Below are 21,108 nucleotides of genomic sequence, written 5' to 3'. Positions count from 1 at the left end.
TTAGTGATGTAGAAAACTCGCCTCTGTGAAAATGCTAAATAAAGCCTCTAGCTAATGAATTCGCACAGCCATAAATTAACCCGTTATTTATTTTACCTAAATTAAACAAGGACACTAAAGAGCACAGAGATGTTGTAATGGAAAGCTCAAAGTGTCTTAAGACATGAGGGGGTTTTAAATGTCTTTTTTTGTATTAATTATTTGTCAGCAAGTAGGTGTTGGTATTGATAGTCTTTGCTGAAGTGCTATAAGAAAAGGTTTCTTTCGAGTGATGCCAGAGAAGAACCATTTTTGGTTTCTTAGAAAAAAACCTTTTGATTGATGGACATTTATCGGTTTTTCCTGGTGCCACACTATAAATTTTACCATTATGTGGAAGGATCTTTTTGGTGTAAAATCATTAATTTTTGTGGCAACTAAAAATGGTTAAAGGTCATGAGCCAAAAGGTTCTTTAAGGAAAGCTGTTCATGGTTATTTACAAAATTTAAAAAAAAAAAAAAAAAAAAAAAAAAAAAAATGTTTTCTCTATTACATTTCTCTAAAGCAGGGGTTCTCAAATACTTTATCCCATTAACTGTAAAAATACATAAAAGATTTAATAAGCACATTTTTTAATAGTGTACAATAATATTTTGGCAATTGATTTTCTGAACTTTCCACTCATAGAACCAATTTTTATTAAAATTGTCATTAAATTCCACTTAACATTATTTAATTATTTATAGGCAAAATAACTCTGATAATATTGGATTGTATTCTCCACCACTCTAACAAAATTAGAAAATCACTGACCCCTTAGCTAAGCTTCACGCACCCCACTTTGAGAACCACGTCACTATTGAACAGTATCAAGAGCAGAATTTTCATACTGTATCAGAATCAGGATTTTCATACTGTCTAAGCACAAGCTCACTCGATGATGAGCTAAAGGATGCAGCAAGAAGAGTTAATCTCTTACTTCTTTACATGACGGCTCTCTGCAATCTCTCTGAGTCTGGGCTGCTCATTTTCTCTCTTTTCCTTCTCTCTTCTCTCTTTCTCAGAGCAGATAATGGCACAGTCTATCAGTGCACAGCGGGGGGAGCAGCAGCAGCCTGCCACAGCAGGACCTAATAGCTATAGGAGTGTAACAACAGATCTGTGCGTCCTGTGTCTTTATCTCTCATCCAAATACAAACACACACCCAGCGTCTATGCTAACAGTAGCCTAGAGATATATACCTATAGATGTTGCCAGCATATTAAACATTTGTATTTTGTTATTTGTCATCCACTGCTTTTCTAATGCATACAGTGTATATATAAGGATTAGCAAGGAATCTTAATAATTATTTAATAACATAGCGATTACATATTATATTAACTTTATAAATGTTTATATACTGTTTATAGAATCACTATACATGAAGGCAGACTCTAGAGCAATTAATAATAATGTGCTGTAATTAAAGTTGGCAAAAGTTGAAAAGATGCATCATTTAGATTTGTAGGAAAGTTTTCTGTATTCAGAACCAGACTAAGCGGGCACTTAACTTAATTTCCAGGCAGCCCATTGCACCCGAGGCACATAATTACAAAAACAAACAAACAGACAAACAAAATAAAAAGCACCCTCCCACCCTTCCCCCAAAGAAAAAGTTGAATAAAAAATGTACAACGATAAATTATATAATATTGTCAGTTACAACAAGAGGTAGCATAAATATGCTTTTTAATTAAGAGATAAATTAAAAAGGGTGGCATAGTGGCACAGTGGTTAGAGATGCCGTCCCTACAGCATCCCTGGTCCCTGGCTGTCTCTTTTTCTTGTTGTTCCTCTGGCTACATGGGTTTGCCCTGGGTTCTCTGGTTTCATCCATCCTCTCAAAAACATGCCAGTAAGATGGATATGCTGCACTAAATTGCCCTAGGTGTGTGGATATGTGTGTTTGCATGGTACAGTGCAATGAATTGGCATCCCATCCAGGGTGTATTCCCACCTCACGCCCAGCATTCCTGGGATAGGCCCTGGATCCACTGTGACCCAAATAAAAATGAAGAGATTCCTGAAGATGAGTGAGTGAATAAAAGCAAGTCAAGAATATGCTAAAGTTGGGCAAGATTTAAAGAAACATATTTAATAAGAACAGCTGAATATACTGAGATTAATAGTCCTAGTCATGATAATCATGCCAGATTGTGTGATTTGTTTCTATTTTGCAATTCTGCAATTCACTCAATATTTGACTGAAAGCCTATAACAACAATTTGATACCGCAGTAGTGCAGCAGATCGTTTATAGGTTATTCATACAGCAGTGCAGCAGATCTTAATCAGTAGTAAATCAAAAGAAACTAGAAGTGCTCATCACTGGCATCTGTAGTAAACATGCAGCATTTGCATGCTAGCAGATATCGATTTGTCAGCACAATTCACAACTCTCTACTACAGTTACTATTTAAACTCCACACAAAAAGCATGCAACTTAAGGGGAAGGCTACTGTTGAGAGTTGTGCCAGGATGATTCATACAGTTATTCATATTATAATGTTGTATTTACATATGCAACATTGTCCTTGAATGGTATTATTCATATTCTCGTCTTCATTCATCTCAAGTAAGTTTTATCCTGGTCAGGGTTTTGGTGGATCTAGAGCCTGTCCCGGGAGCACTGGGCATGAGGTGGGAGTACACTCTGAATGAGAATTCAGTTCAATACGGGGCACCCTGCACACACACTCACACACACTCACACACACATATTCAAAACTAGCTATATGGGGAATTTAGAATCAATGATCCACCCACTGGCTTGTTTGTGGAGGTGGGATGAAATCAGAAACCCAGAGGAAACCCACATGGACACTATATATATATTTTTTTTTAGCAAAAACATGAATTTTCTTACTATGTCATGTGAAAATATGCTTCAGTTCAAGGTTACAAAAAAAACAAATAAAAAAAAACACCTCTGTTTTAGGGCAAAATCTGCCCCTTTTGTGCAACTGTCTAAACAACACTTAAGTCACATAGAAAGTTATGATGTCGAAATACACACGTGCACAAATGTGTTATTATCTGCTTACATTGCACACTTATGTCAGCTCTGGACCAATATCACGAACCTTTGTTACAGGGTTCATGCTGGAAGAAGTATAAAGCAATGCAAATGAGAAATTCCAAGCTGATTTTCAATCATCCAGATGTTTTTAGTAGTTTTGGGTATGCATATCTTACAGAAAAAGTGAGCTTGAAGAAATACAGATATCTGAATACTCATGAACATGTAGCATAGCTTTTGAAGCAGCATAACCAAAACTAAATTAGCTATCAGACCATGCAGTGAGTTTCTGTCTGAAAATGCTGTCTAGAATATATAATACAGCTTAGAGGTTTGTGTTGTATTTGAGATGTGCTATTCTCTTGCTTTTACTTCAGATTTGACTGTAGAGGAGGAGGGTCAAGGGTCCTTAATAGCACTTGAATATGTAAATTCATGATAATGGTGTCCTTTAAGATGCTTTCCTGTTTTCTGCAATAGATGCAGTAGTATGTCTCTGACCTGACCCCCACCCACCAAACTAAATTATTATTGAGTAAGAGCTGCAAACCTTTTAGAATAGGGGGAAAAATATGGAGAAAATTACTGTCATTGTAACGGTGAAGGAAAAAGCCCTCTGTTTCAGCCTTACCTATTGTAGAGTGATCACATATATCACATATTCTTTTATTCTTTTTGTGTCTGCACACTGGAAGTACTGAATATTTGGCACGGTTTAAGCATTAAAATGTATGAAAGTGAGCCTTCTTTCTTCTTCTGCTTCTTCCACTTCCTTTGACAGGATATACCTGTACATGGAGTCTTCAGAAGTGAGTACTGAGTGAATGTGAAGCTGAATCATCAGACAACATCTGGCCTCTATGCAGCTCTTCAGAAACACAACAGGGCTGACAGAAAGACCCATAATGCACCCTCTGATCAGCAACATCAGAGCAACAGCAAGCCCCTACCACTGCCATGTAGGTAACACATCAGACACATCAGTGCGCTAGTTACCAGAACACAATGCAGGTGTTGGCAACGTTGGGCAGGTTCAGACATCATCTACACTTCAAAACATTCGCTCACCTCAGGCAGGATGTTTTCAGACTGTGGTCAGGTCATGTTCAAAAATAGAGGCTTCATTATAGCTCTGCATAGATGATCTGTAAACGAAGGCTAACTCACCTTTTTTCTTCACAGTTAATGGTAAGAGAATTGTGTGTACTAGCAGCTGCCTTAGGGATAAGATAGGGATAGAAATTTCTCTTCCATAAGCTCTGTGTTACAACATGCATATCAATGACATTTATGTTTTTTAGTTTTTTCCCTTCATGAACTCCCCAATTGATCAACATATTTCTCTTTCTTTTCCATTTTTGACTGAATGGTCACCGGAATTTCAGTGTATCCTTAATAAATATAGTAAACTCATGTTATAGTTAACTATAATACTTGTCTACTGTTAGTTAAGTCAACCATGTTGCTAGATTTTATGTCAGTTAATGAACTCAAAACATCTTCCGTTTACCTCTACAGAAAGCAATGGCACGACATCTTTCAAGCAAGAAAAATAGAAGAGCAAGAGAAGAGCACTGGCCAAAAGATTACTAATGTGAGATGGAGGTAAGGGGACAGGACATCCAGGAGTGTCTCTTAGTGTTGGAGTGTTTAAAATACCCACACAACTGTCAATCATTTCAGATTCCAGATTTTGACTGATATATCTGCCATTTCTATTGGAGGGAAAAAAAGAAGAATATTTTTTGGTAAGTGATAACTTTTACTAGCATATTCCAATGTTAAAATGTGAAGGTTGGCAGGTCTGCATTTATAACTGATTAACAAATCATCTATTAATAGCTTATAAACATGTTATAAACTGTGATTATTATAAACATATTTAGGTGGCTTGGACTGGTATTAAAATCATTTTGATTTGGTCTGCTGTTATTACACTTTAACAAAGTCTAATAGGTGCTATTATTATTATTATTATTATTATTATTTCCTTTTCAGGTATAAAACCAGAAATATTGCTCTGGTCACAGTTCCATCTCTACTGTAACAGTGATGTGGGTGGTGAATAGAAGCCTTTATATAATTGGTTTCTAACCTTGAGGCTAGAGTTTACACACACACACACACACACACACACACACACACACACACACACACACAATTGAATCTGATAAGCAACCTTTGTTATTGTGTTCACAGAGAAATGACCTGATCAACCCAAAAAGGAAAAAAAAAATCCCCTCTGTGTCTGAAATGTTTAGAAAAGGACATTCTGTGGGTTGAGGAAAGTAGAAAAGTTGCAGAAAACACCAAAAAGGTCTTGTTCACAATGCTGGCATCAATACTACCAGCTACCATGATCTAGATGGCCAACCTGCATATAGCATTCTTAATTGCACTGACAGGTTGTGTTTGTATCAGGTGAATCCCATTAGGAGCTTGTTATTTTCCTAGCACAAGTTTTATTGACATAAATGTGTATTTGTTTTGTGAGATTCACATTGTTTGGTTTTATATTTATAGTTGCTAGATTTATTTGAGGAAAAGTTTTTAAGAAATATAAATTGGGTACATGTCTGAGAATGTGTATGGGTATAAAAGCATTGATTTGGAGGTACACATAGTCCAAATGTAAAACAACCAATGTGAATGCCATCAAACAGTGCAGATTTATGTTAACCAATGCATTTATTTGACGAGTGTAATAACCTTAATGCAAACAGTAAACCAACCACTGGATATGTCAGTTAAACAATATCTCACGAGTAAGAGTGCTGTTATACTGAATATTGGCACTGCTGTGATTTGGCAGTAGGCACAAGCCCTCTGGGCAAGTGCCTTAGGTATCAGTCTTCTGATATTCAGCCGCTCTGATATTCAGTATAGCCGCATGATTGCAAATTTTATACAACAGTTCTATAAATGAGAAATTAATATAGAGTAAGTTACATTTCGGACACAATATGGCCAAATGTTCTGTTTATTTTTGTTTCACTAGCAGAAATAGATCCTGAAGAAGTCACACTCACTTTATAGCATGTCAGTTAACTGGCTAGCTAGCTCACTTTGATTTGTAAATTCTGGCAAAATTGGTGATCCTTCTTCCTTTTCATCTTCAACTGACGGGCTCTCATATCTTAACCCAAAAGTAATATTCCTGAAAAAAATCATTTGCCACGTCTGCTGATGATGTCACTAACTCTAATGTAGTAACAGTTTTGAACTAGGAAGTGGAATTTGATGTGGTGAACACAGATGAGCGGAGTGATACACATAGTAAAATGTCCCTCCACGGTTATACTAAATATAAGCACTCTTGTAATGCCACTCAACCAATCAAATTAGTGGACCAGAACTAACTGTTTATAATAAACAATAAAGTGAGCCATATGGTTCAATACATACATAATTACCCTCGCATAAGCTACAAAATGGATATATGTATGCTCAAATGTACACACCATTAAATCTGAATTAGTTTGGGAAACCACATATCTGAGAATGTATATTGCTGTATAAGCATTGATTTGGTTGGATAGGTGGTCCAAATATAAATCGACAAATGTGAATGACAGCAAACCAGTATTGATTTCCGTTACCCAATGTATTTACCAAAAAGCCAGATATGCAATGAAAACAGCAATGCCACAAACAAGACAAGACAAGGTATGCCAACAAATAAGCAACAGATATACTTTTATATTGATGAGTATAATAACTTTAATGCATATTCTAAAGTAGGCTATATGTCAATAAACCATATAGTGACCCTTACATATGCTATAAAACTGATTCATGTCATCCATGGATCCATTTTTTTTTTTTTTTTTTGAGAACTACTTAAACTACTGCAGCATATAAGCATAAAACCAGGCCAAGTCATTAGCTCAGGGCTTTTATTGCCTGTTATTAACTAGCTAATAAAATAAAATAAAATAGGACCACATGAAAGCCCCAAATAAAAATAACATCTAGTCCTAAAATATTGATCTGCTGCTCAAACAGTTTGAACAAATCAGAGTGCTGACTGGCACAAGACAGCAAAACAATGAGTTTTTTCTCTGTCTAATTATTTATAACAATAGTATTATTTGTAGATTGTTAGATTTAACACTTTGTTGTGGGCTTATTTAATCTTTTGGAATCAAAAAGTGCCATTTTTGACCATTTTCACTGAATTCAAAACACTCATCTTTTGGTAGGCTCATCTGCCATTTTTATTATTAAAAAAAGACTGGTTTTTGGAATATTTTGGAGGGCCTGTGTACTCTGATGATAAAATTATTCAAAATGCATGAATGTTTGCAGGTTTGACACTGTCATTTGAATATTTATTTTTTGTTTTTATTATCTCAGCAATGTTGCCTCATACCTCTAGGGTTGGGGGGTTCAAGTCCCGCCTCACCCCATGTGTGCGGAGTTTGCATGTTCTCCCCGTGCTTCAAGCAGTTTCCTCCGGGTACTCTGGTTTCCTCCCCCAGTCCAAAGACATGTGTTGTAGGCTAATTGGCAAATTGTCCATAGTGAGTGAATGGGTGTGTGATTGTGTGTGCAATTGTGCCCTGCGATGGGTTGGCACCCATCCAGGATGTCCCCTGCCTTGTGCCCCGAGTCTCCTGGGATAGGCTCCAGACTCCCCTGCGACCCTGTGTAGGATAAGCGGTACAGAGAATGGATAGATGGATGGATTTTCCATCTCACCACAACCCCGCTGCAATCCCTCACAGTTTGAATACCTCAGCACTAAGCAATACAGTGAAGCAATGTCTCAATACGTAATTTAAAAAGTTGTATAATTTCATTCCAAGCACAAAACCATAGTCTCCTTATGTAATAGCAGTGTACTGTGCTGGTGTTATGCAACGGTGATTACAGTATTCATTCAGCACATCCGAGGTCATGGAATTGAACTCTTCATTACACGCCATTGAACTGAATTACTGAAACAGCGTTGCATGCCATAAATAATGAATATATTGTTTAGACTGCACTGGTTTGAATAGAGGAAAAATCTATATAAAAGCTTTTCTGTAAATGATGGTGAATGTTGACAGATTGTGCCACATTGACAGCTGTGCTTTCTCTCCACGTCACGTTGTCTTTTTCTCTCTCTCTCTGATTCTTTCTTGCTTTAATATGACACATAACTCAGCAATGCTTGAACAGCGCGCTCTATGCAAAAGTCAATAAGAGCAACAATCAACACTCAACCCTGTAATTACCGCATACAGGTACAAACACAAACAGAGGTTTCATTTCTCAGTGCAATGGGAGTGGATTTTCATAAAAATCCTCTAATTAGTGTTATGGTATTTCAGTATTTTACATTTTTCTTATGCATATCTGTGAAGTGTGTTCGGAATCTATAAGATTTCTGTGTTTACTGCACATTCAAATGAGTTTGATTACAGCAATCCAACATCAATATGCTTTTTAAAAACCTGCATTCATAGAGTTATAGAATACTAAATACAGAAGTGTTTAAATCTAAGCTCTTTTTGTTATATGGTATTGTGTGCTTGCAAGTGTGTAGATGAATGGGAATTAAAAATAAATACCAGGAATCTGCCAACTTGCCAAATAAAAATTAGCCTTCAGATCCTGTTTGCGCAGGGGTATAAATAGATATTGTGTTCTTGCAGCTCCTGTTCCGTGGATCTTGATTCTGTTTTAGTGCATGCTTCTGCTTTAGCCAACTACTAGCTACCCTTTTTAGCACAACCACAACATCTGTGAATGTTTTATTAAGCTTAATACACTTTGGGCCATATTCAGAGTTGGTGTCTTAACTCCAAAGATATGTACCGGTTAAGCAGCTGCTGAAGTCAGTTTTCTGTGAGCCCCATTTCAGATTACATGAATCATCTTTGTGTAGTTCATACCATTGAGGTTGCCAGATTTTTCTTGAGTAAAATTGTCTCTTGAGTAAAAATGGGTTTCTCTAAAGTGTCTAAATGGCCACCTTTAAACACAAGCATTTGGCTTTAGTCTTAAGATTGCACTACTCAGAGTCTATGAGAGTGGAAACATGGCTCAAGTATACAGGAGCAAGTAGCTGGAAGAGTATCTGTGTTTCTCAAAAGCAAAGTAAAGACTTTAGTTCAACTTTGTATACATTTGCACAAGATGGTTTCAGATATCCTTCAGTTATTTGGAGATTTGGTTGTACTAAGGTTTTCAGAGGACAAAAAGGACTAGCAATATAAAAAGTTACATTTTTATGGATTTTTAAAACCACTCCTAAGTGAGGGAGAGAAAAAAGTTAAAGTAAACTTAAAAATAAATAAAAGAATTTCAGAAGAAAAAAAGAGAAACATAGCCTTATGAATATGTTAATGTGCTCATTGACAAATCAAAAACAAAACACAATTAGAAGTAAAATAGTAGGGGTGTAAACTTACTTTACGAATTTGATTCTTAAGGAAACTATTTTATATTTGGTGATACCACTGAATCTACTGTGATATATTGTGATACATTTTAGTATTCTCTGACTGATATTAATGTCTACGATTAAGTCACAAATTATTATGATCACCTTATTACACATTTACACATTAGTTTAAAAATATAAATTATTTTCATACACCAGTTGTCTATCCTTTTTTAATAATTGATTTATAATCAATTGTAATCAATAATAATCAAAATCGTCTGATTGCTACACCCGTATAACTTAAAAACGAATGCATGGGAGAAAAAAAAAAAGAGAAAAACAAATACTAGGAAGGATATAATGCTAATATTATAATGGGGAGGAAAATTCTAAAGCAATTTCACTTTCTACCAGAATATCTAATTTATCTTTCTATCCATTCAGAATATCCTCAAGTACTGCTGTTTTCCTCCCCCAGACCCTGGTGTATAAAACTCTCTCGTTTTAACAGTTCTGTGCGATTCAAGACTGTAATGTAGTCATGCTTGACAGCTCGTGGTAGGTGGCAGGTGAATAGTGCTGTTAGTGTGTGTAGTTTTTCATTGTCAGACCCAAGCGGGGGGCAAGACTGAAGTTTTAATTAGTCTTATTAAAGTTGCATTCATTATTAGCAACCCATTAAAAGGAAAAGTAAAAAAAAAAAAAGCTGCATACTCACAACAACATTCATTCATCAGTCATTTTCATCCCACTTTTCCTGGCGGTGGTCTTGATGAAATGCATAAGAGTTCATTATTAAAATTAGTAAGATGTTGATATTGAGATTTCTGGATTTCACAATTTCTGGATGTTCTTTCTTTCTAAATTGTTTATATTTAATGCAAGATAAAATGTACAGTAGGATCCAAAGGTCTGAGACCACATTGAAAATCTGGATGTTTTTTTGTTGTTCTTTTTTTTTGTTTGTCTGTTTTCATTTAAAACTGCAAATAAACAGAAAGTTTTATAATTTTGAAAAAAGGTGAGAATGAAATGTTCGATATACTCTACTGAATATTAATTATTCAAAATTCCTCACTATTTCTAGGTCGTGATGCCAGCTTGAGTGCAAAATACTACTACTAATAATAATATGTTTATTTATATAGTGCCTTTCCAGAGCTCAAGGATGCTTTACAATAGTGATACAAAAATACATAAACAATGAACAGTCATGGACAAATACATAGAAATGCAAAACACAGTTCAACTAGTACAGTCGTTGAGGAAGAGTTCATAGAAACACATTAAGACAAATAACACTGAGAAAACAAATACATTTTAAGTTGTGATTTAAACTCAGAGACAGAAGCGATACTGCGAATGGTCAGAGGGAGTGAATTCCAGATCTTGGGTGCTACTACACTGAATGACCTGCCATCCACAGTAGAGAGGCGTGATCTAGGGACAAAGAGAAGTCCGGACCCAGAAGACCTGAGCGAGCGGATTGGGTCGTAGGGGAGAAGCAGTTCATTCAGATAGCGAGGTGCCAAACTGTGAAGTGATTTAAATGTAAACAGGATTATTTTATATTTAATGTGAAACGAAACCGGCAACCAGTGAAGATCAAAGAGGATTGGAGTAATGTGAGCTGAGCGCTTGGTGTGTGTAAGAATTCTAGCAGCAGAGTTTTGAATATATTGTAACCTAGCAATATTGCAAGAGGGCATTGCAATAATCAAGACGTGAGGATATAAATATAAATATATTTATAAATGCATATAAATGCATGAACCAGTGTTTAGAAACTAATGAAAGGACGAAGACAAGCAATGCGACGAAGGTGAAAAAATGCAATTTTAGACAGGAAGTTAATATGAGTGTCAAAAGTGAGGAATCTTAGGCTCAAAGATGATACCTAAATTTTTTACGGTACTGGATGGTTTAATGAGAGTGCCATCAATGTCACAGCTAAAGTCACAGAGAATATTCTTAGTAAGTGTTGGTGTTCCAATAATAATGATCTCAGTTTTATCCATATTCAGTTTTAGGAAGTTGGAGTTAAGCCATCTTTTTATTTCATTTACACATGCTGATAGTGGACCGGTCTGGAGAATGGGAGCAGAGCTACAAGCTCTACAGAATATCATTGGCATAACAGTGCTAACTGAAACCATGGCGGCGAACAGGTTGACCCAAAGGCAGTATATATATAATGAACAGTAAAGGTCTGAGAACCAATCCCTGAGAGACACCTGATTTCAGGGGAACAGTAGGCAACTGATAATCCTGCATTAAAATGTAAAACTGTCTATCTGTGAGGTATGAAGAAAGCCAGGAAAGAGCAACACCCGTGACACCAACATCCGAGAGGCGGGAGGGAAGTAAGTCACGACAGACAGTATCAAAAGCAGAATTAAGATCACGTAATAGAAGAATAGAAAGAGAACCAGAGTCACCAGAGAGTAGTAGGTCATTGAAAACCCTTACGAGGGCAGTTTCAGTAGTATGGAGTGAACTAAAGCCAGACTGAAAGGGGAGATTATTTTGAGCAAGGAAGGATTGTAGCTGGGAGGCAACAACACTTTCCTGTATTTCGGAAATGAATGGTAAGTTAGAAACAGGCGAAAATTAGAAAGAAGAGTAGGGTCTATGTTAAGTTTTTTAAGGACAAAGAAATTGTGGAATTCATGTAAATATTTCTAAGTTCTACTTTTCACTCACATTGTAGCTGATAATATCGTTTATAATGAAATGCTTTGTATTAAAAGAAATGCAACATAGAAGTGATTTAATTAGTGGTTTCAGATTTGTGGATAATAAGTATATAATAAGTCTTATTGTATCATTTTCATTATTAAAACTCTCCACAGAACAAAAAAGTGTTGCACTGCACAACATGAATCAATCACTTCTGTTAGTGTGTTTCCTTTTCTTTCATCATTTTCTGTGCAATAAAAAACCAATAGCTTTTGCAATCCTCACCGCAGCTCACAGAAAATGTGATTCCCTTGACCACCTTTAACACACAGTTATTAATTCATTTACCATTTCTATATCCTTATTTCTTCCTATCCCATTTTGACTGACATGCCCCTGAGGGCTCTCTCTGTTCTGCTCTGTTTGTCACACCATGCTTCCTGTAGATCTCAGACTCAGCTCTGCTTGTGTAACGCACCGATCAATGGAAAGTCACTCGAGCTGAGCGATCTGTCAGCGGGGAGTGTCAGCATTGCCGGCCTCACTCACTGCGGACCTCGATTGTATTTACCTGCATTGATGTATATCGTGTGTGATCTTTCTAATCGATTAGCGTGTCTGTCATGTAGAATAATGAATGGCTATAGGCAAAGACCACACTGTGCTTCAATTACAACAGGCTCATTCTTAAAAGAAAATGACAAAAAAGTGGTGTGTGTGTGTGTGTGTGTGTGTGTGTGTGTGTTCAGGTTTTGTTTTTCAGGTTTGCTTGCTTGTTTTCCATGTGCCCTTCTATTTCTAGACTCTGGAAAATATTTAGATTGTTGCATGGTGGAAAACATCTTTGTGTTTTTGGGAAGTTAATTACATTAGTGGTTTAGGATATTTGAAATGAAGCTCCAGAGTCCCTGTTTTGATCCTTAGCTCGGGTTACTCTGTGGAATTTCACATCTTCTCTCTATTTCCATATAGGTTCGTATGCATTCTCTGGTTTCCTCCCAAAAATGTGCCAGTTTATGGAACAACTATGCTAAATTGTGTGAATGTGTGGCATACACTGGCATCCCATCTCACCTCGCACCCAGTGTTCCAGGGATAGACGCTGGATCTACCACGACCCTGATCAGGATGAAGCAGTTTCTGAAGGTGAATGAATGAAGCTTGATTAAAGCTGTGGTAAGATTTTTTACTTTGGTAAGATAAATTACTCTAAAACATCATGCTCCTACACAATACCAAGTGACGCTACAGCTAATGCATGGAACAAATGAAAATTTATATCCTCATTAAACACTTGCCCAATCGTGAAAAGATGAGTGCTTTAGGAGTGTCTGCCAACAATTTACTTGGTATGGGTCATATAACTTCATCTTCATTTTGTCTAAATCGGGAGCCCTTTAGCAGGAAAAAGAACACAAACTCGAGCAGAAAAGCACAATCCCACAGGCTGATTAAAGGACTATTTTAATGACAGCTACAAATACTGTACAAAACCACTTCCAATATCTGGAAACTTTTCTAGAAATAAATAAAGGAGCAAATTGTATCACTTTAGTTCCTTAAACATCTAACATGTTAGACGCTGCCCAATTGTAAATGATCAAATGATGTTCTTCATAAAATCCCTACCACATATAAAACACCTAAACCGAACACTTATAGAAATAACTTTAATGAAAACAGAAATGAGAAATGTTTCCTTTGCTTTTCTGCACCCGTCAGCACAGACGTGTTCAAACAGTTTGAGCAGCAGCAGATGAACAGTGAAAATGTCGGCCGTGTGGAAGGATTTCACACTTTCTACAATTTGTAATCACTATTCATGCCAAATATCAAGAGGGGGTACAACGCCAAAGGACTTCTCCACTACGGGTTTGATACACCACTCGAAAACATGGCATCCCACTCAATATGCAGAAAAACAACAGACGTAAAAACGAAAGTGCCTGCTAGCACACTAACACCAACTGTAGCCACAGTTTTTGAAGAGATGGAAAAATTTACAAATGACAATGCTGAAGTGCAAAAATAACTAAAACATGAAATGGAAAAATGGTGGAATTCATTTCCTTGGATGATGAGTTGATTTCTGTTTTCGAGTAGGTTAGATTTTATAGGCTATAGAGTAACATCTCTGCCACAAAAATGAACAATGTAGTTGCAGCTGACACTCAAAATAAAAAGAAGTTTCAGTCTTAGGTTTTGGTTTACAGCCGAGTGTGTTGTGAAATGTAGTTTCGGTTTTTGTCAGAAATTGTCATTTCAGTGCGAGGAAAATCAACCTAGTAGAAACATTCTCATCCCACGTTAATTTAATGGTTGCCTGCTAAGTCTTTTTACAGATGTGATGTGTAAAAACTTTATGACAGACCTCACCCTGAGACATTAATCCCCATATGAATAGGACTAAATATGATTTTTACAGTCTGAGCAACAAGTAGAACAGAAAAAAGCAAAACAAAAAAAGCCTCACAGCAACAAAAAGACTGACACAGGATGTAAGCCTTATTATCTGGGTGACCCCAGCACCCAAATTGGAATCTCTTCCCATTACTGCCAGCCATAGTGGATTTGACAAAGGTGAGCGGTTTAGAAGAAGATTTATTGAGGGAAGTGACTCCACTTCTCAGATACACACACATTTCATTTAAAGCACTGCTGAGTAACCAGCAAACCGGTCTGCAGCCAAAGAGGTTTACATTAATAATCTCTTTCTCTCTCCTTCTCTCTCTCCCGACCCATCACTTCCTTTCTCTCATTCACTTTCTCTCATTTTCCTCTTTCTCATCATCCCTTTCTCTCTCTAATTTTATAATCGCCCCTGTGAATTGACTCTGTCTCCTGATAAATTACCAGCCTGCTTTTACCAAATATTATGCTGCTAAAATAAATATTTTGATTGTGACCAGAAGGCATTTTTTAAAATTACAGTTTGAGTCTGAGCAGCTGAATTATTATTTTTTTTTAAACTTTTTTTAAACCCCGGCTGCCTCGTATTATTAAAAATCCCGAAATAATGGAGAAGATGGCAAAATGTTCTAGACAAGCTTTTTCAAGCCCCTTCCAGTGCAAGAAGAAATATTCAGAAGAAAATTTCCAAAAAAAATTTTAAAAATAGCCAACAAAACTTAATGAATGAATCAGTGATTATTTTCCCACTGATCTTTGTAAGAACAGCGGTCAGTCGAGTGACGAGACAACAATTTAAACACATTGTGTTTAAATGTTAAAGTCTTTTACCTCAGGTGATGAGACAGAGACTGATGTGGAAGATGCTGATAATCTGATTTGCTCATCCTCAATTAATTCTCTGTATTTAGCTGCATTGTTTGTCATTTGACGTGTGATGTGAGGGGGGTCTGTGACACCCAATCAATTGCCCAAACGATCTCCAACTGAGCTCGAATGATCGCATGGATTTCTAATGTCAGCTTTCCTGCAATTTCAGCAGTCATGAATACTCATGAGTTGATTTTCTGAAATTTGCGAGTACGACAACAATAACGTCAATAGACTAGTGCATTTGATGGATGATACTTTTAACGACCTGCTTGGTCAAAGCTGTGGCAACAACATATGTTATTTGCCTGTTGGATATTTCCTCATCACTTTACCATATAATTAGGAGGAAAAGGGAGGAGAAACATTGTCTCTGCTGTAATAAACTGAGCTGAAACTGTATCTTATGAGTGCACCATGGACTTACTTGGACAGATCCACTAAGGATCAGAGAAAAAAAATGATTTAAACTCATCAATTTCATGTAAATTGTGAACATATACTATAAATTCTAAGCTTTGGCTATAATCAAGCTGACAGAGAACATAATTTTAATGTTCATTAATTTTTTAAGAGGTTTTAATAATGTTAAGCTGTATTGTTCCATTGTTCATCATTCTTTCAACGTTCCGAAAACATCCTCATAAAGTTCTAATATAGGAAAAATAATACTAGAATAATATTTCTGTGTTATTCTTCCTACAACTCAAAATGTTGCAGTAACACTGTCTGAACTTTTACAACCATTTTATAAAACCATTCTCAGAACACAGAGACAACCAAATGTTTCTCAAAGTGTAAAATTCAAAAAAACATTCTGCTAACCTAAAATAGTTAGCTGCGATTCAGGGGCGAAGCGTGATTGGTCAAGATTTCCAAAATGGCACAGTGTCTGCCAGGCCTAAGCTGGGCAGGTTTAACTGTTTTACATCACGTTAGAGGCTAGTGCAAGTGCAATAAACAATGGGGTGCCAGTTCCTGTTATTCATTTTGTCAGGATTGGGAATTGGGAGTTGATGGCTCAGTTATTAAAACTGTTTATCACACGAAGTTATTTTAGAAAGAGCACATCCAGTGAGGCTTATGTGTCTGGGAGACTTAACACTGGACTAAGATAAAAGTGCAGTCTTAACCTTTGCTCAGAACATAATAATGGACCAGTAATACTGGTGCACCAGAGCAATAACAATGCACATCTACAATATGAACCTCTTTCTAGCAAAGTGTGAAAGTGTCAGGAATTTCTTAGCAAATTTTAGAGCTATTGAAGTCGTTTAAATGTAATTTGTACAGCGCTTTTATCAATAGATATTGTCTCAAAGCAGCTGTACAGATATCAGGAAGTTTATCTAGATCACTACTGAGCAAGCCAGAGGTGACAGTGGCAAGAAAAAAAAACTTCCCTGAGATGACATGAGGATAAAACCTTGTGATAAACCAGACTTAAAAGGAACTCCTCTTCTGTGGGGTTATAAGTTATTACAGAATACAGGCGTACAGAGTAAAGTCAAACATTACTAAGTGTGTTGAAATGATGCTCAGTGTAAGGACATTGTGAAAGAGTCCTGGAACGAGCATAGGACAGTCCTTATGATTACAGCAGCAGTTCTGTTCAAATCTACAGAATTCAGGTAAGATTAACCATTGAATTGCGAATCTTTTGGGCGAGAGAGTGAGAGTAGCCACAGGAGTAGAAGTGTGTCAGGCATCATGCGTTACATCAAGCAACATGAGTGCACATACAGCTCGACAGAGATAGAGTGCAGATATCATGTGTATAAACAGGATGTCTATGGTGTGTGTATGTGTTGCATTTTAAAAGTTTAAAAAATATTACCCCAGTTGTATTCCTTCGAGGTGGCAAACTGTCACAGTTGTAACTCTTCATGCCAGAAGGAAGCTGGACGTATGCAACAGTTAATTTCTTTAACCAAAAAAGAGATTGCAGTCCTCCAAAAGGGAGCAGAGTGAGTGGAGATATTTACTGGTCCTGCCTCTGTCTGAATGCTGCTTTATTTCATGCAAATAAGCTCCAGCAGTGGTTTGCTCCGTCTGTGTGAGAGTGAGGAAGATGATGCACAGACTGAGACAGACTGTTTTATAAATCCAAATATAATTCATTTGTTTGCACTTCTAGCATTCAGAGCCATGGATAAATCAAAAGAGCTTGTATGGGAATATTAGTCAGAACAGCTGATAGAACCTGAGAATCTTTGTACTTTATATACAATCTCTATTTTACTGTGTCACTCTGAACAAACACACACACACACACACACGCACACACATACACATACCAGTGTCCAATGTCTCTTGCTTACTTTTAGGATATATTGCAGAGAAAGTGCACTGGCACGATATCAACTTTTAGTTTCCTGTTTTATAACATTCAGGTATCATCATTTGGCCTATTTGGAATGAAATCTTTACCCATGGCTCATCATTTGTACATACTCGGTCTCAAAGATTGCACAGGTCTTCACTAAAAATTGCTGACTAATTGCTTACTATGGCTTCGTGGAACAGGTCCATGTTGTGCATTTGGTAGAGAAGGGATTAAAATAGTAATCATATTTCATATTTATTAATCTGTTTGCTGACAGAGGCCCTTTAGGAGTGCAAAGCCAAAGTCAAACAGGAAATACATTTGTAACAAATTAGACTGCAAACACCAAACATGCCTCTTCAGCAATTGTACGCTCTGCTCAGGGCAAGAAGCTACCGTTCACACTGAAGTGCTGCTGGAGCAGAGCATGTATTAAGGTTAGACATCCCCGGCTCTGGAATATTAAATGGACTTGGATGATAAATTTGTTTTACATTTCAGAGAGTGATGGATCAAATGATTAGATTAGAAATGATAGAGAAAGTCCCATTTTCCCTAACCTTTAGCTTTGCTGTTTCTCAGTACACTTAGTATGCAGAGAGGTCCAAACGTCTGGGAGCACACTGAAAATCTGGGATTTTTTTTTTTTTTCCATTTATAACTGGAAGGATAACAAAGACAGGAACTGTTCATTATTTGATATAGACCAATCCTTTCTACTAAAGATAAGCTTTTCCACTGAAACACGTATTCAGATGACACTGTGATGGATTTGATCTAACACGTATCATCAAGTTTTACTCAAACTGGAGTCTATGTTAGCTCGAGTGCATGCTTTCATTATAGCAAAAGTACCAAATACTAAGAAATTCTGAAATTCATATAAATCTTGCTACGATTCTTCTCTTCACTCAAGCTGTTGCTAATAATATCATTTGGAATGAGTTTTCACCACTTGTGAAAGTGCTTCTATTTTTAATTGTTATATATATATATATATATAGATAGATAGATAGATAGACATTTTCATAAGTGGTCTCAGACTTTTGGACCTCAGTGTTTATAGGCTCTGTTAAACAGGCCCTCATTGTTCAAGTATGTCCCTTACAGAAATGTCACACTCCACATGTAAATAATCACATTGTGCACCTGTGAATTTTGTAAGGGTTGGGTTTGCTCTTGTCTTATATTGTAACTTTTTGCAGGTTTCTACATTTCTGCCTTTTGTATCCCCCAGTAGTCTGTTATAGAATAATTGAATACACCTATGGATTATGGATTGTGTGACAGAAAGTAAAAAAAAAAAAAGGTCATGTAGTGTATGTTAGAGTAATAGTTATATAATACGACAGTTTGAATCTTCCTTTCTGCATGCAATCTTCTGACTTCTTTCTTAGCTATTTTGTTTCTCTTGAGTTGGCTTTGTTGGATTGGTGTTCATTTTAACCTACTGGATTTAAAAAAAAAAAAAAAAAAACAATTCTTATATGTATTTTTTTAATTCATTCATTCATCTTTAGTAACTGCTTTATCCTGGTAAGGGTCATGGTGGATCCAGAGCCAATCTGGGTAACAAAGCAGGAGAATTTACCCCGGACAACTCTAGTACATTGCACAGTACCTTATACACACATACACACTTTCACACACTCATTCACAGCTATGGGCAATTTAGCCTCAGCAGTCTCAGAAGAAACCCACACTATCCCTAGTGAAAAAAAAAAAAAAAAGCTAAGTATACCTGCAGCCAGACTAATTGTCAGTATACTTTAAGTGTGTTAATGATTAGTTAACTTGAAGTGTGCTATTTTGGAACAACTAATTTTGTGCTAAGTATATTTTAGTTATAATTAAATTGTAGTAAAGCATAACTTTAAGTGTATTTAGTGTACTTTTATGTGCTAAATTGGAACAACTTCAAGTATACTTAGTACACTTTAAGTATATGCCTGTGTAAGATAATTGCATACAAATTAAGAGTGTCTTCAAAACACACAAGCAATATACCATAAATATATTATTTTTGAGCAAAAATATGCTAATTTTTTCCCCAATGCTGAATGCACTTCTTATCAGGGTCATTACAATAAATAACGTAACTTCAATAACAGACATCCGTATTTTAACCCAGTGGCATGACAACACCGGCCCTCGCGGTTAAAAACACACCGGCTCTCCGGGAATCCTCCCGCTGCTCCCGATTAGCCAACCCGGGCCTGCTACCACCCGTCACTTACCGTGCTCGCCAAGAATTATTACTGTTGCCGTTGGAAGTAAAACTTTTTGTCGGGTTGTTCACCGAGTTTCTGCCTCTTCTTTTCCCTGAAATCTCCGTCGTACCCTTTTCCAACACCGCGGGCTTCTCGAGGCACAGCGCCGAACTTTAGCAACATCTCTCTCTCTCTCTCTCTCTCTCTCTCACTCACGCGACTAGCTAGCTAGCTAACAGGCTAAGCTAACTGGAGACTGAGATGATGGCTAATTCGCCGCCTCGCTGTCAAAACCAAGAAGTGTGAATAGCAACTTTAAAAAAATGCACAAATCCCCTCAGACAAGAGCACAAACAGTTAAACATCAACTACCAAGTGTGTAAACTGCAACGCTGCCTTTATAAATAGCTAGCTCTATGAAGTTAGCAATACCAAGCCAACTAAGTTCCCCGAACAATATTAAGTCTATCGGATTAGCTAGTAGGCTAACTGTTAGCACTCTGTAAACTTCAGCCACAGCACTGATAGCGAGCTAAGCAAAATAGCATCGGCTAATGCTAATTTAATTGCTCATTTCGCCCAAAATTCATCTGAAACATTTCAAAAACACATTCGATAAAAGGTTACTTTCCTGTAGAGCACATTTTCTTGTGTTCGTATGGTGTGCTGTTGGTATAAAATTAGTCATGGATAGATGTTTATACATTGGACCTCTCTGTGACATTGTATAAATTTATTAAAATACTTTAATCACAATTACAAGAGTAGCCTTTTGTGCAGTGCATACACTTTATTTAAAAATGTTTTAAATGGGCTTTCAACGCATTTATCATATGTTTTATTACTTTCTGAAAGCAGTAATGAAGTGAATTGCAAGCATGAAGAAGTCCACTTAAAAATTACTCCAAATTTTAACTTAAAGTATACTACAACTTCAGGTTATTTAATAATGTACTTTGAGAGTAAACTTTCAATGCATTGTTACAATGGTCATTTTCAGCACACAGTTAAAAATAATACTAAAATATATTTACATAAAGTGCAAATAAATACACTTTTAAAAAAATAAACAAAACTTTCAATTCAATTATATTTTTGTAAAATATATTTTTTAACAATATACTAAATTACAATTATTTTAAAGTGTGTAAAAAGTTGTATTGTAAAAATAGGTAAAAGCATGGTGGTAATACACTT

General features: G+C 36.5%; 1 long non-coding RNA gene across 1 annotated transcript in view; it reads right to left on the bottom strand.

Moving 5' to 3' along the window:
* Positions 1–20,117, bottom strand: part of LOC117597837 (uncharacterized) — a 37,276-nt gene extending 17,159 nt beyond the window's left edge. The window contains exons 1-2 of the long non-coding RNA XR_004578600.2: positions 19,939–20,117; positions 17,213–17,427 (exon numbers count right to left, since the gene is read on the bottom strand). This is a non-coding gene — a long non-coding RNA (uncharacterized LOC117597837). The remainder of the gene's footprint in view (positions 1–17,212; positions 17,428–19,938) is intronic.
* Between the last annotated feature and the right edge of the window lie 991 nt (positions 20,118–21,108).

Source organism: Pangasianodon hypophthalmus, chromosome 8 (genome assembly GCF_027358585.1).
Source record: "Pangasianodon hypophthalmus isolate fPanHyp1 chromosome 8, fPanHyp1.pri, whole genome shotgun sequence".
In the NCBI taxonomy this organism is placed as follows: Eukaryota; Metazoa; Chordata; class Actinopteri; order Siluriformes; family Pangasiidae; genus Pangasianodon; species Pangasianodon hypophthalmus.
Note: the sequence above shows the minus strand (reverse complement) of the source record. Positions and strands in the feature narration are given on the sequence as shown.